The sequence below is a fragment of the Anneissia japonica genome, unplaced genomic scaffold, assembly GCF_011630105.1.
Source record: "Anneissia japonica isolate Jap-2015-1 unplaced genomic scaffold, ASM1163010v1 scaffold407_len587689_cov185, whole genome shotgun sequence".
Taxonomy (NCBI): domain Eukaryota; kingdom Metazoa; phylum Echinodermata; class Crinoidea; order Comatulida; family Comatulidae; genus Anneissia; species Anneissia japonica.
In genome coordinates, this window is record NW_022686478.1 from 502,044 (window position 1) to 516,910 (window position 14,867).

The 14,867-nt window shown below is 31.1% G+C and overlaps 1 long non-coding RNA gene across 1 annotated transcript in view; it reads left to right on the plus strand.

The window, feature by feature from the left end:
* Positions 1 to 14,867, plus strand: part of LOC117117047 — a 34,119-nt gene that overhangs the window by 16,367 nt on the left and 2,885 nt on the right. The gene's annotated exons all lie outside the window — the stretch shown is intronic.

The following is a 14,867-nucleotide window of genomic DNA, read 5'->3' on the forward strand; positions in this document are numbered from 1 at the left end:
GAATAGTGTACAGCATCCTTTAACATGCACACGGGCGATAATGCACACAGGACCAACGGCTTAAACGTCTCATCTGAAAGACAGTGCACTATCGTAACTTGCATTTCAGCCCTTCAGCTGAAAAACAAGGAGAGCAGCGATGGGAATTGAATCGGGGACCTAGATCTCCATGGTTCAGCGCACACACAGTGGCTATCACCAGTTTAGCCAACTGAGCAGGTATACCCATCTTTAATAAAATCTTTAGAAAAAACAGAAAAGTCAATAGAATGTAATGGATTGTTAATTTAAAAGCATCAATGAGACATCTAAACAATTCCAAGTCTTTTTTTCTCCATAATTTACCAGTATTTTATAATGAACATTCTTTCATATTAAACATGTCCTGTGACATGTATTTTTAATTTACTGTATATTTGTAATGAAAATATTTCTTATTTTTACATATTTTAAACTAATTTCTTGACTTTTTTTAACTTATTTAACTTAACTTCTATAGGTTTTGCAATAATTTGCATTATATTCCTTAGTTAAATGTCATTTTATGTAGTCATGTTTCTATTTAATGTTTTCTTTAATAAATTTCTGATGATTATATTTAGATTGGTAGATGTTTTCTGTACAGTAAGGGATCTAGGAATTGAAAATAGAGGGAGGAAATTTTGCATCTTTCAGATAGAGATGGGGTCCAGGAAGTACAATATTTGTTTGTCTATGGCACATCTAGATGGCCAGAAATAGCCCTCTCAGACTTTGAATGCACTGTTTCTTTTTTTGCAGCTTTCTTTCAATTAGGCCGGTTTTCCCTACCCACCCACCTTCAATTCGCCTCTGCTGTAATTTGTATTGTGACATGACAAGGGTCCCAAATGATGAGTATCTACTAGATGGTTCACCTTCATTAAATATGGTTCAAATAAATAAATAATAAAGTAAATTAATTACCAGCAAATTTAAGGGTCCATGCTTATAAGAAAAGTATTACTTATATATACATCAGTTAATTGGTTAAGAAATGTTTTCCTGTTATTATTTCAAAAGATAATATAGTTTAAAATGCCAATAAGAAATTTATTTTATTCTATTTTTCAGGTTTGATTTAATAGTTAATGTTTAAACTTTTTTTTATAAGCACCACTAAATTTTTCCCCAGGTTCAGTTGACTTATTTTATTCTTATTTTACACACCTTTCAAAGATTAAACAATATTTATTGTACAGCAGTATTGCATAATCACACCTACTGCATATAAGGGATAAGAAAAAGTATTTTACAGTATAACATTTTTAAACTTTACTGTGACTCCTCTGCTGTATTCGACTAGCTTGACTTGACTTGGTTTTTCTAGGTTTGTTTTTATACAAAACCTCATTGGACACGTTATCTCAGCCTCCATTTTTTGTTGGTTTTTCTAGGTTTGTTTTTATACAAAACCTCATTGGACACATTATCTCAGCCTCCATTTTGTTCTTATTTTCTTCTTATTTTTTGACCAATTTCAGCCTCAGTTTTCTTCTAAAAAGTGTAGTTATCAATCGTTAAGACTTTTTACTATACAAATCTGTAAATTGGCTGCCAGCCAATTTAAAGATCTGCAATGAATTCAAGAATGATATTGATTTACAAGAACAAACATTTTTTTATTAAAATTTTGATTTATTAAAATCTACTTAAAATAAGCCTATGTAGTAAACAATTCAAAAATTTAATTTTATTAACTTACTGAATTCAAAAAGTCTTATTGTATCATTTTAACTTTTTTTTTTAGTTACCTTGCTATTTGTTTAAGAATAAAATAATCAAATGCTCCATATGTCATAGGTTATTCATTAAGATTAGGAACAATTACCCTTGCCATAAAAACTGAAATGTTGTGACAAGCCCTGCAGGAAAGAGGTAATAGTTTATACAACTCTGTTTTCATGCTCTAGGGCATTATTGTGCTTGAACATACAGAGTAACAATCAATTCAAACCTAACAAATAACCATGGCCGCTCATGACTTTTCTATTTTCTTAAAACTAAACCGATTTTCAAGAAAAACAAAATTGTTCCTGTTGAAGGTTTTGGAAAAACTTGTTTTCTTTACCTCCTCTTCTGTCTTGGACCAGACCAAGTCTAGCCTTTAGAATCTCTTTTGGATGATCTACTTTTTTTCAACCTGAGATTTTATGTGTTGTTGATCAGAAATCTTTCCACAATTCTACCTCCTCAAAGTTGGTGTACTCCTGGTTGCCATGATGATGGGTTCTTAGCTCAAGGTTGATCATCTAATTGATGTATTCCCCACTTGTAATGTTGCTGGCAATGTTTATATTGGGTATACACTGTGATTTGGTTTTGTTTATTGTTATTGTGTTTACCATATTCAACTCACCTGTCGATATTCACTAGACATGGTAACCACTTTTTTAAATAACATGTTATGAGCATGTTACTGATACAGAAATTGGCTACAGTTTAAATTCTGGTGAACTTTTACTGAAACAAGTGTAATAGTGTAATTACCTAAAAATGGAAATCATATTCTTGAACAGAATTGGAAATTGGTTTATCTTCAATAAGTTTGCAATTGATACTTTTTTAATGAAGAATGTTTTTTTGTTTTTTTTTAATTTTTTTGTAATATACTGGTAAATATAGAACTTTTATTATTGTGTTGTGTTACTTCATTAACTAAATGAATAATCTGTTGTTACATTAGATTTCTTTAGTACTTTTCTGGATGCACCTTTAGGTATTGTTGAACATGTGCCACTGCTACAAAAGTAATGTCAAATAAATATTGTATTAGTATTGTGCATGTCATTTCATTCAGTTTATTAACCTCCCTTAGGAGAAACAATGAAATACACAAAACTATTTTTCATTTCTGGACATTAAATAAATGGGAAAACATTTTTACACAACCCATTAAATTTGTGCTGAGGTGCTGAAATATAATAATTAAATAAATGAAAAGAATTAACATACTGTAGACCCATGTGATACATTCATTTAATGATTGACTACCTTGTGGCTTAAGGCCAAAATTGAATTGCTAGTTTTATGTCCCCATACTGGTCAAATTTTGGAGCCTTATGAAAAACTTTACTATTTGTTATAAAAAAAAAAAAAAATTTTCCCATAAAAATATAAATAATGATGATCTGAAAGATTGTTGTCAAAGCCTAGGAAGAGGTAGCGACAAATGACAGACATTACAAAGGTTCACTTTAGTTCTTTAAAAAAAAAAACAATATTTATTATTTACCAGCCTGTTTATCACTAGTATATAGTAAAGAGCAAATATTAAATATCCTCACCAAACAAAATGTTCAAATCTCTGACATGAAACTAACAATAAATTTCATTTGGCATAAGCTTTATTAAAATAATCTTGTAATATTGTACTACTGTACTACACCTGCATCAGAACTTACACTCATGACAGAAGGGATTAAAATTTGTTCCTCTCAAAAATGTTGTTTATAACCCCAAATTATTAGATTGTCTCCAACTCCATATGGCAACCACAAAAATAGACACCGGTGATTACTACATCAATCAACTAACAACCATGAACTATTTTTAATGTTTTTTTAAGAAATCACTTGTTCTGCAGGCGTGCATATCTTGGCTGTGCCTATCTCGGGTTCATTTAACTGTTACTTTATTGGTAGGTTACCAGTAGATGAAGAATGCCACATCTCTCTCATGTTCCCATTTTTGGTGCTATGGTTTTTTTTTTTGTTATCATTCCATTCTATGTCCAAGAGGGCTAAAGACAGCTTATTAAAAAAAATCGCTAAGAAACACAGACACCAACTATACAGATCTAGCAATAATTGAAAAGTATTTTTCTTTAAATGTCTTCTCAGCTAGAGATAAAATGAACCAACCCGGGGTCCATTTAACTTACTGTTACTAATGAATTGAGATATTACTGTTGATATCACTAAACGATCTTCATTTTGGTTATTTGTCACCAGTTGGAATCAAGAGATGTTGTTTTTACATTTGATTCTTTAGGTGGTATAATCATCGTCTGCCCTGGTGTCTATAGTACCAACTGTGATTTCACATGGCTATAAATACTGCCAATGAAATTGTCTCTGATGAATCAAAACACAGTACTGTAATTATTTCTCTTTGTTGTTAATGTAGCAAACATAAATTACATTTTTTTAAACTACAGTACAACACAACATGGTTATAATATATCAGATATTTGGCATTTAATCCCAAGGACATACAGTAGGATCAATCTGAATAACAATCATTTTTAAAACCATACTTAAAGCTGTGTCCAGACTGCAATTTTATATGACAAAAACATTTGACATGCCCACATATGGTCATGATGACATCACATCATGACCATATATAGGCACATCATGACTATATATATGGGCATACACAACAGTTTTTTTCGTAATTCGCATTTTCCAGCTCGCAACTCAGATTTTCCAACTTGCAAATCACATTTTCCAACTTGCATTTTCCAACTCGCACTGAAGTAACGCTCCCTTTATTTGGGGCAGAAAAAAAACATGGTTTTTTTAATCAAATGGAGCAATGGTATAATAAGGTTTTTTTATTCCAGGGCAAGGAAGTGAGACCTGTTTTAATTTTCTAAGTAGGACTAACATTGTTTTTGAAATTTTTACCATTGTCATAGGGCAATAATTATCAACTTGAAATAATAGACTTAATGTATTTCAGTATATAGCATTTTACATCCTCTACAGAGATATATGTATTTCAAAATAAAATTTAACAAATATTTTGAATGTCATATTTTCTATAAAATATTGTTTGTATGGTGAAGTAATAATATAAAAAATATTATATGCTTGTGGTACACACATAAATTGTTATTTAGGAAAAATAATGTTTCTCAGTATCTCAAAATATTTATGTGATGGTAATAGAGGGAGTATAACCCCATAATATTAGGGATTAGCATTCAAAATAATGTTATTTGATTAAGAAAATAATTTTTTGAGGTTGCAGGCCTGTCCGATGGAGGAAATGCCCTGCTGGTGTCACCACTGGATGACATTCAGTATAAAAATATTGCAAATTTCTCAGCTATCTTTTCCCCATCCCCAAAATGCAGATGAAGGATAATGATGTTCATGCATTGAAGAAAAAATAATTAACAAATTTAAATTATTTCACCTTTTCTGTCAATCTACAAGTTTTTTGTAATATGAATCTCTTTGGGAACAGTAATCTGCTTTAATTGAGCAAACCAATTAGTGTTATGTTCTGTAATCGCCTCTCGGGCTTGTAGACATAAACACACAGAATTTACTATAGACTTTCTTTGATTGACACTTACCTGTCCTATGCTGTGGTGGTGGCAGGATTTGACTGACTTGGGGGGGGGGGGGCTAAAATGTCTGACAATTTTTGATAGATAACAAAGGGGTCAAGGGATGATACCCTGTTTGTTTTATCCTAAAACTGTTTTGAAATGATTTAGCTTCATTAGACCAAAAAAAAAAAATGTCAAAAACTTTTCTTCTTTTTCAATGAGTGGTGGCCGACATCATGCTCAGCTCAGCTACTGGTGGCCTTTTCTAATAAGAAAAAAAGGAAAACATTTCCTAATTTTCAGGTTTATCAAGAAAATCTGGAATGAGAAACTGGTTTTTTGAATTAAGAAAATAGGACCTTAAATTAGGTACTTTGAAGATAGTAAACCATGAAAAACACTAAAATCTGACATTTTACAGGCAAATCTTCTAGTTTGTCACCCTCTCTCAACCAGAATATTACTTAATGAGGCTTAGTTAGAGGGCAATGTGTTTTCCATTAAACAAGCTTTATTGCTTGCTGAGAAATGATGTACTGCGCGCGTGCAATGGAGACAGTTTCTTGAGGTCTTTAATGTCTGCCAAACAATGTTTATTAAACACAACTAATTTCTACCAGAGAATGCCAGAAGTTAATATGAACTGTTAGTTCTCATATGATACATGTGAATGACATGGAACAATAGGTTATACAGTAGATCCTGATGAGCAAATATAATTTTAAAATACAATCTTCCTTATTTGAACTTTTATTAATATTATATGCTTCTGCATATCAGAGTTATGGATTAATAGAATGAATGAATGAATGGATGAACGAATGAATGAACGTGGAAGTGAATGAATGAATTAATTTTTTACTTTTCAACTTTATTAGTATCGCTGTATTATTATTTTTTATTTATATCGCAATGCTCTTGGTGTTTTATATCCAAATTTTATAATGTACTTGTTCAATTTTAACCATCTGTTTAACCATTTTTTTAGTCTGATCTGTAGAATATCTTTTTGTATCCTTTTAAAATATTTATTTTGTAATCTGTGACAAGCAAGGCAAACTTCAAGACATTTTTATGAGTTTGACCAATAAAATAAAATTGGATTGAATTGAAGTGATTAGTTTGCATATTAATACACTTTTTCCCAGGCTCACTGTTCCTATTTTTTGCCAATTTCAGGCTCAAAATTTCCTATTTTGTTGTTATTTTACACACACACACACACACACACAAACACACACACACACAGGTAGAAAATATTATTGTATAGCAGTGTATTAGTTATTACTGTAAAAAGTATATAATGAGGGTATTACAGTCACACCTATTGTACTTAAGTTACAGATATTAGACCAAACTAGCTAGATTTGTTGTTTTTTTTTTTTTTTTTTTTTTTAATTAAAACCTTATTTCACATTTTACCTCAGCCTCAATTTGTTCTTATTTTGTTTTTACAGTATTTTTAAAGCAATTTCAGCCCCAGTGTTCTTATAAGATGTGTTCTTATAAAAACAAAAAAGTGTAGAGTATTAATTATATTTGTATAATTAGGTTGTTGGAATTAAATAGAATGAGAAACAATTTGCTTTTGAGTTCATTCTGAGATTATAAGCTTTTAAAATTCGGACAATATAGACACAATACAGATAAACTTATTTCATCCTTTTAACAAGAAATTACAAAGGTGGTGGATGGATTAAAGATAAAAGATTAAAATGCAGAAAAACAAACACATCATTACTATTGCTATTTGCATGGATCATAATCATGTATTGGCTGGCAATTAATTTAAGGAATTTTAAGAAAAAGGTCTGTGAGCAAAAACATATGTTTCAATTATTATTATTATCATTAATTGAAATTAATTACTTACTGAATCCTTTTAAATTGTTTTTACAAATTTTAAATATTTTTTTAAATTACATATTTTAAATTTCTTTTTTAAATTTAATATCTGTATTACTACTAGTATAAAAATACAATAGTATTTGTATGATTATTAACATAATTTATTTAAATTATATTATATTTGAAACCAACAAAATACATAATGCTAAGATTAGCAATAGGTATTTTGGTGCATGGATGGTTGGTTTAATCTTTTCGTTAAACAAATATCTCTAAGCAGGTTTGAATTCATTTAGATATGTAACTTGAACCTAGGAGCTTCTAGGGAAATACCTTGTGAGCCCCCACAATAGCTAACGGAACACCCCAACTGTATTCCCCAGGTCCATAAGTTTCTCTCGGTCCATATTGCCACTTTTAACATGAACAAAAATTTAATATTAAATTTTTATTAACAAAATAATAGCATATTGTTGTTACTACTGTACTTGCAGTGATTATTGGTTATGCTGTAATTGTGAAGAGTAATAGAAATAGAAATGATGGTAGTAATAATAAGATATTGAATAATCAACTTTAAAAATTTTTTTTGAATGTTTGCATTTATATATGTAATGAATTTTTAAAAATTTGTTGCTAATATATTTTACTGTAATTTGTAATTTCTACCATGTAATTCAACACTTTCTTTCTAGAGATGTAATACTGTAGTATTTTTCATTAATTTATTTTTTTTAGTTTTTGTATTAATTTTTTCCTTTTATATTTAAAAAAAAATAGAAATGTCTTTTTCATTTTGTAAGTTTTCTGTATTGTGTGCTAAATTAAGAAAAATTTTCTTCTAAAGTTTGCCTCTTTTAACATATAATAAAAGTATGGTAGAATGTAAATGATTAAACCTAATAGTCACCACATCACAATTATGTTCTTGCCTCTTCATTTGACAGTGATTGAATTTTTGAAATTGATGTATGTCAATCAATCATAATAAGGTATCTAAGATCTAATACCAGGTAAACTAGTTAAGAATATTAAGTTTCCTCATTTTTTTTTTAATTTTGATTATTTAAATTATCTCTTATCAATATTAATCATAAATCTCACATGTTCTCAAGATTCATTTTCACTTTTTTGTTTAGTTTGGAAATCTACTCTATCGTAGAATAAATGTGATCTGTTTTCCCAGTGGACATAAGAAAAGTAAAATTTGAATTACTATTGTCATTACTAAGTCAAGGCACCTTTAGTTCTCACATTGAATATTCATGAATATCTCTAAATATGGTGTACATAAACCCATATTTGGTAGAAATAATTGAGTGGAGGTATTTGTTATATATTATGTCATAATTCCTGCTGTGTGTAAGCGTATGTTCATGACTGGATGAATGTCTTTCCAGGGCAGTTACCGAGCGTTGGATGAGAACGATACTGAAGGACACAAGTAACCCTACTGGGCGCTAATTCAGCCTTATCATTTGACTCCGTGTCAGTCTTCGCTGCTTATCATATTAAAAATTCCTGTCTTCATTCGACAGGTGACTTTGGGGCTCAGTTTGGTGCCATAGGTGCTTCATGGCTAGGGGATAATATGTCACTCCTTATGGGAAATTATAGTAAAGCAACTGGTAGTAGATATTTTGTACTACAAATATGGAGCTAATGATGATGAGGTACGGTATCAGACCTACCTCCAACCAAGGGGTATATAGATTAACCTGTCTAACTGCTCTGAAATATGCTTTATAATCACCAAGGACTAATAGAGCAGTGGCAATGGGGCAAGTAAGACTGGGTTTGGACTCAGTGCAGCCCAGGATATACTAACTGGTACCATAAAATGATACTGTATTTTAAAAAAAATAAAATAAGAAATAAAAGCAATGTATATCGATGGTGGATCCAGGGATTTAAAATATAGGGGCCCACCCTTTTCTCCACCTTTTTCCCCCAGTTTTTAAATATTCAAAAAAATCTATCTCATAAACCATTCCTAAGTTTTTTCATTAAATATGCTTTTTGTGTCTTAAAAATCAGTTGTACAACATATCAAACATTTTTTTTCCTCCGGAACCTGGCTTTAATAGTCCTCTAAATCATTCAGTTCGGATGTCATCATCCAATTCACCAGCATTCTTATTTGTTTTTAACCATACGCTACAGTATACTTCTGCTTCTTCCTATCTGTCTTTATATCTGTCATTTGTTTGTTGCTACATCCTGTCTGCCTTTATTATCGGTGAATCTTATCTCTCACATACAATTTTACACTTTTGTAGGCCTCCTCCTTATCTGCTGCTTCCTATAATAATATGTACGCTAAAGTATTTTCTTATTCAATACCGGTATTTGAATCACTTTGTTTGTATGTTTAAATAAATTATCTTTCCATTGAATTTGAAAATAGAGAGGTATGTGTCTGTGAAATTTTTACCCTTTTAAATGATCAATTCTATGCTTTATTGGTTTTTTATATTTTTTATTCCATTTACCCATAGACAGTATAATTCTAAATAAAAGCCTGTGTTGTAGTAAAAATCCAGAAAAACCATCAAAAAGTAAATTAAAACATTGATTTTCTAATTTAAGTGATCAAATAAGGTGTCAACTTTCATTGAGACATAGTTCTACCGATTTTCAAATTTTTCAATATAAAAACTCTTAAGCGAGGCTAAGCCAAGTGTGTATGCTACGAATGTAGGAAAGGCAATATTTATGCATCTGTTAATTGACAGGGAAAATATTTTCAATTGAAATTAACTTGTTGAAATACAAAGCAATTCAAAAATTTAAGTTTGCTTTTTATGTTTTAGTTAAACACTTTCTTTTTTTACACAAAGAGGGTGACCCTTCTAGTTTTTAAATAATACTCAGGAGCCCTCTTAAACAAAATCAAAATAATAATGCTTCATAAACCAAGTTTCATTACGAGACTTAGGTAGTGGAAATGTTTTTTAGTTGGCGTTTCTATCATCAACCAATCACATGTACGCATTTACAATTTCCAGTTTCTTATTGGCCAGTGATTCGATCATCATATTGTTGGTATACGGATCGGGATTTTCTCGCATGGACGCACGGCAGCTAACGGTTAGTAGGATCCGGATCTTGCTAACCGTTAGCTGCCGTGTGAGAACATAGCCGAAATCTCTGAAGTCAATAACCTCATTACTAAATTGTCAGCCAAGCTTTGAAGCTGGAAGGAAAATCTGTTAGCTGATATGATCTTGTGCTGGCAGGAGATGCCCCTCCAAGCCTTCTCCAGTAAACAGCTAATCAAGTAGTATCTAGCCTAAGCACGTACTTCGCTCAGTCCTGCCAGTTGCCTCAAACCGCTACACAGATGAACGTCACACTTCTCAAAACATTACCCCTTTGGATTGACCTTTGCGGTCATAACTTGGAGATGACTCTATATTTGTGACCTTTGTGGCCGTGGGCCATTCTAAATTAATATTGTTTTGTACGTTGTTTTTAATTTTTCATTCTCGATGTCATGTTCACCTGTGCTGTATTGGTTATCACTCTGTGGTTTCTATTGGTTACGAGAATCAAGTATCTTGTTAGGCAATAGGCTCATTCATTGTTTCTATTCAAAGAAAAGTACAGAATTACTTGTTATTCCAAGAATGAATTCAAAATTTGTTTCTAAAAATAGAAAATATTTGGAAATGTATGAATGAATCTCTTATCAACATTTTCAGTTTGTTTGATATTGATTAGTATTATAGTCATACATGATACTTTAGTCAATATTCTGTTTCCAGAAATATTTGACCACTAATAACTTTTTTAGTTTAGAATTTGACATGGCTAAAATGCCAAAGAGAAATACAAATATAACAGAATCTAACTGTTATGAACATTCTTTTCAATTAAAATTTTACATCTCATTAACTGTTGCCTACTGGTAATGAAAAATTACTTCCATTCTACAATATACAGTAAATGGGGACCTATTATATTAATATACAGAATTGGTAAAAATAGAGCATTAGGCCTATATCATCTGTCAGCTACCATAGAGGGGTGCTACTGTATAACAAGCACATAGCCAAACTACCTTATGTGTTGCCCAAGCTAGACCAATTCAAGTTCTTGAAAATCTGGGAGTCAGCTTTTATTTATTTTTTAATAAGGTACTTGAATTATTTAATAAATCAATAAATTTAATAGCTGAACCATGATTTCAACCTTGTGGTTAACATTAAACGACTGAAATGCATGAGGTAAGTTATTGTTAGCAATGAACCTTAGAACAAGTCATAGTAAAAAAAAATAATAGGTCTGTACTTTTGTCCAATCAGATGTCGTGATCCAGTGGTGGATTCAAGGGGAACCAGTTGGCTCAGGGACCCCTAAATATTTCAAAATTATAACAAAATTAGGGAGATAAAGAAAATTATATTCAAATTTATGAGTCTGCGAGTGCCATTTCCGGCCACCTACAGTAGATGCTATAATAATAAATTTCCTTACCTCAGCCCCAGCCATGGTGGGTCTGAGGCGGTCCAGGCTCTCTGTCTGTGGAAACCCCTCCATGGGCTCCCCCTTGGATCTATATATTGTACACTATAGTGAATTTTAAATCTGAGATAACGAGTAGTCTGGGACCATGTCAATGGATATTGTTGCTAAGGTCCCACAAACTAGCTAGTTCAAATGTGTTGATGCATACATCTGTGTTAGTTTTTTCTGATTGGATGGAGGAACACTTTCTCCGATGAAGGATTTAAGATTGATTTCACGTCCCAGATGAATGAATTCAATGTCATTTTGAATATGGTCATGCATGCACACCTGCATTGCAATGATTTCAAACAATCCCAGATTAGGCCTACTCGTTTCTGATCTAAAACTAAATGAAAAGTTAGTTACCAGAAAGGTATACTTCAAAGGTATAGTTTACTAATACATAGCAGGTAGATGGAAGGGATAATGTGCTGTAGCTGAGCTCAGGTGTGAAAACAAGATGATAGCCACCGTGCACTTACAACCAAAACATGCATGCCATAACATGTGTTTTGTTATCATACATAATTAGTAAAAATTAAACACACTGATACATAAAACAGTGTTTTTTTTCTCAAGATTTATTTATTTCAAACACTCCTTGCAAAAACATGTAACTATAGTATGTGTAATGATTGCGAGAATTTTGGGCCTATATTTTTATAATATTTGGTAATTGGAAAATTCAGTTTGGAAAGTCTTGTTAATGTTTCATTAACAGCCAGGAGAAGATAAAAAAAATTAAAAAATTAATGGTCACGTTCGTAGAAAGGGAGCATATGTGGCTACAACAGTTTTAGAATATATTTTAGCCAGAATATTTAGTGGGAAATTCAAAAGTGTGGGCTGGGAATGGAGCCAACATTGGCAGTTATATTATTTGATTATGAACAGAACATTGTTACAATATACATTAGCACTTCATAAATGTTATTGTTTGTTTGGCTTTTGTTATTATTATTATACTTACTTACTTATAAACAATATTATTATAATCATTGTTATATTATCAATATGATTAACTTAATTTTTTCAATACTTTATATTCAAAACGGTATTTATTTAAAAACAGAATCAAAAATAAGTTTTTGCAAACCTTACTAAACATAAACTAAACAAATGTTATTGTTTAGTATTGTCATCTTCATTAGTTAAAAGGACTAAAAATATTAAACAAAAAACAATTGAACCAATACCAATACCATTGTTTTATTAACATTCCAAAAGAATTCCAAAGTCTGAAGGAGTTAACATTCATATTGTAAACAAAAACATTAAACAGTATCTAATTATATTTAAATATTAATCAGCTTCCATGGTTTTCTTAATGGAAAATCACAGAGATTGTCTGTTCCATAAGCTGTCCAAACAATCTGTAATGCGGTCTCCTATTGGTTAAAAGATGTTATCCCTGTTGGTCCTTTCGGTGATCCTCTGATAACACGTAGTTCTTCATTCATATTTTAATTCTTACTCAAACGCATCTCTGTGTGAAACCGGCTCAAAACAGTTTCAATTTAAGCGGTGGGCTTTGGTCTCATCTGCAATTGCTACACTTTCAAATTAACTAATACACCATGAAAATTGATCAGGATTTTTGTCAAGTGAACTACAACCTCTAAATAAAAGGGTTTGACCTATGGAAGAGGAGGCGTATGTTATCGGAAAATCTATAATTGATGTAATCAAAAATTAGTGTATGTAAATATACTGTTAATTGGGCTTATAGACATGCTGTCTTCATCAATGTCATTCTTTAAATTTCTCTATAAATTCAGAAAGTGTTAATAATATGTACAGTAATAATATTAAAACCGTATTTGTATAGCATCTAATGGATGACAGATCCCTGTAGGTGCTTTACATAAGTCTTAAACTATATGTTAACTTTAAAAAATGAAAAATATTTTGCAGAAATTTGGTAACTTTATGATATATAATTTATAAAATACATTCTGATTAATTAGATAACATGATAGGAAATTACAAAGTGAAAATTGTAGTACTTTTTTTCTTTTTCTTGTTTTTTCTTCTTTTTATGGACCCACTTCATATTTGAAAGCTTCCGTCCAGTAGCCCAGTATTTTCAGGAGATTACTACTCCGGTGTACCAGTTTGTGCGGTATTTAGGCCTATTTGTAGTATTTACAATATTATTTAAATTTTGATTAGTTTTATTTGACATTACACAAAAATAGCCTTTAAAGTACAACATTTTCGAGTGTTTAATTTACGGTTTCCAGTGTTTAATTTACTCACCTATTTTTATAATGAAATATACTTGGTTTCAACAAAAGTAATTCAGTTCAACCAAGTAAAAATTGAAAAAAAAAAAATCTATATTTGAATTGCTTTACCAGTAGCATCCAGGGGTGCGGGGAAATACATTACCTGGTAAAGAAAAAAAAAAACATGCATCCCAAGTTTACCCCAATTGAAAATGTTTAAAGCCAAAAAATCATGTTCAAGTAGTTAAAAATCACCTCAAATCACCTAATTATCAAGCTCCCCATGTCACCTCCCCACTCCCATCAGGCTCCCCACCCTCAATTAAAGATTCTTAGATATGCCACTGTTGCTTACTCTTTTATGTTTAGGCAAGTTATTAGCTTTCAATTTAGAATTGGAATTCCTTGGAAACCAAATCCTTCAGCATTTAAGGGATGAATGAATGATGAGTAAGTAGGCCTACACAAATTAAACAGTTAGTGAATAATTGATTATTGAGTAAGTAAATGAGTGAATTAATTAGTAAACAACTGAAAGAGTGAGTGACTAAGTGAATGTATTAGGAAACAAGTAAATGAGTAATTGAATTAATTAAATTAAAAAACAAATAATGAGTCATTAAATAAGTAAGTAAATGAAAGAATAAATGAATTAGTGAAAGAAATGAATGGGTGATTGAATAAGTGAGTAAAGGAAAGAGTGAATGAATTAGTAAAAGAAATAAATGGGTGATTGAATAAGTGAGTATATGAAAGAGTGAATGAATTATTAAAAGAAATGAATTGGATTTATTCGGTGTAAACACCAAGGATAGCCCACGAAAATCTAGAAGACGACTTATTTCCAGTGGGGTCCTTCTGGTGGTGATTGGGCAGTGCACCAGGAGACAATCCCCTACTCTTTTCCGAAGAGTGTACTGCATTCTTTAACGTGCACATGGGACCAACGGCTTAAACATCTCATCTGAAAGACGGTG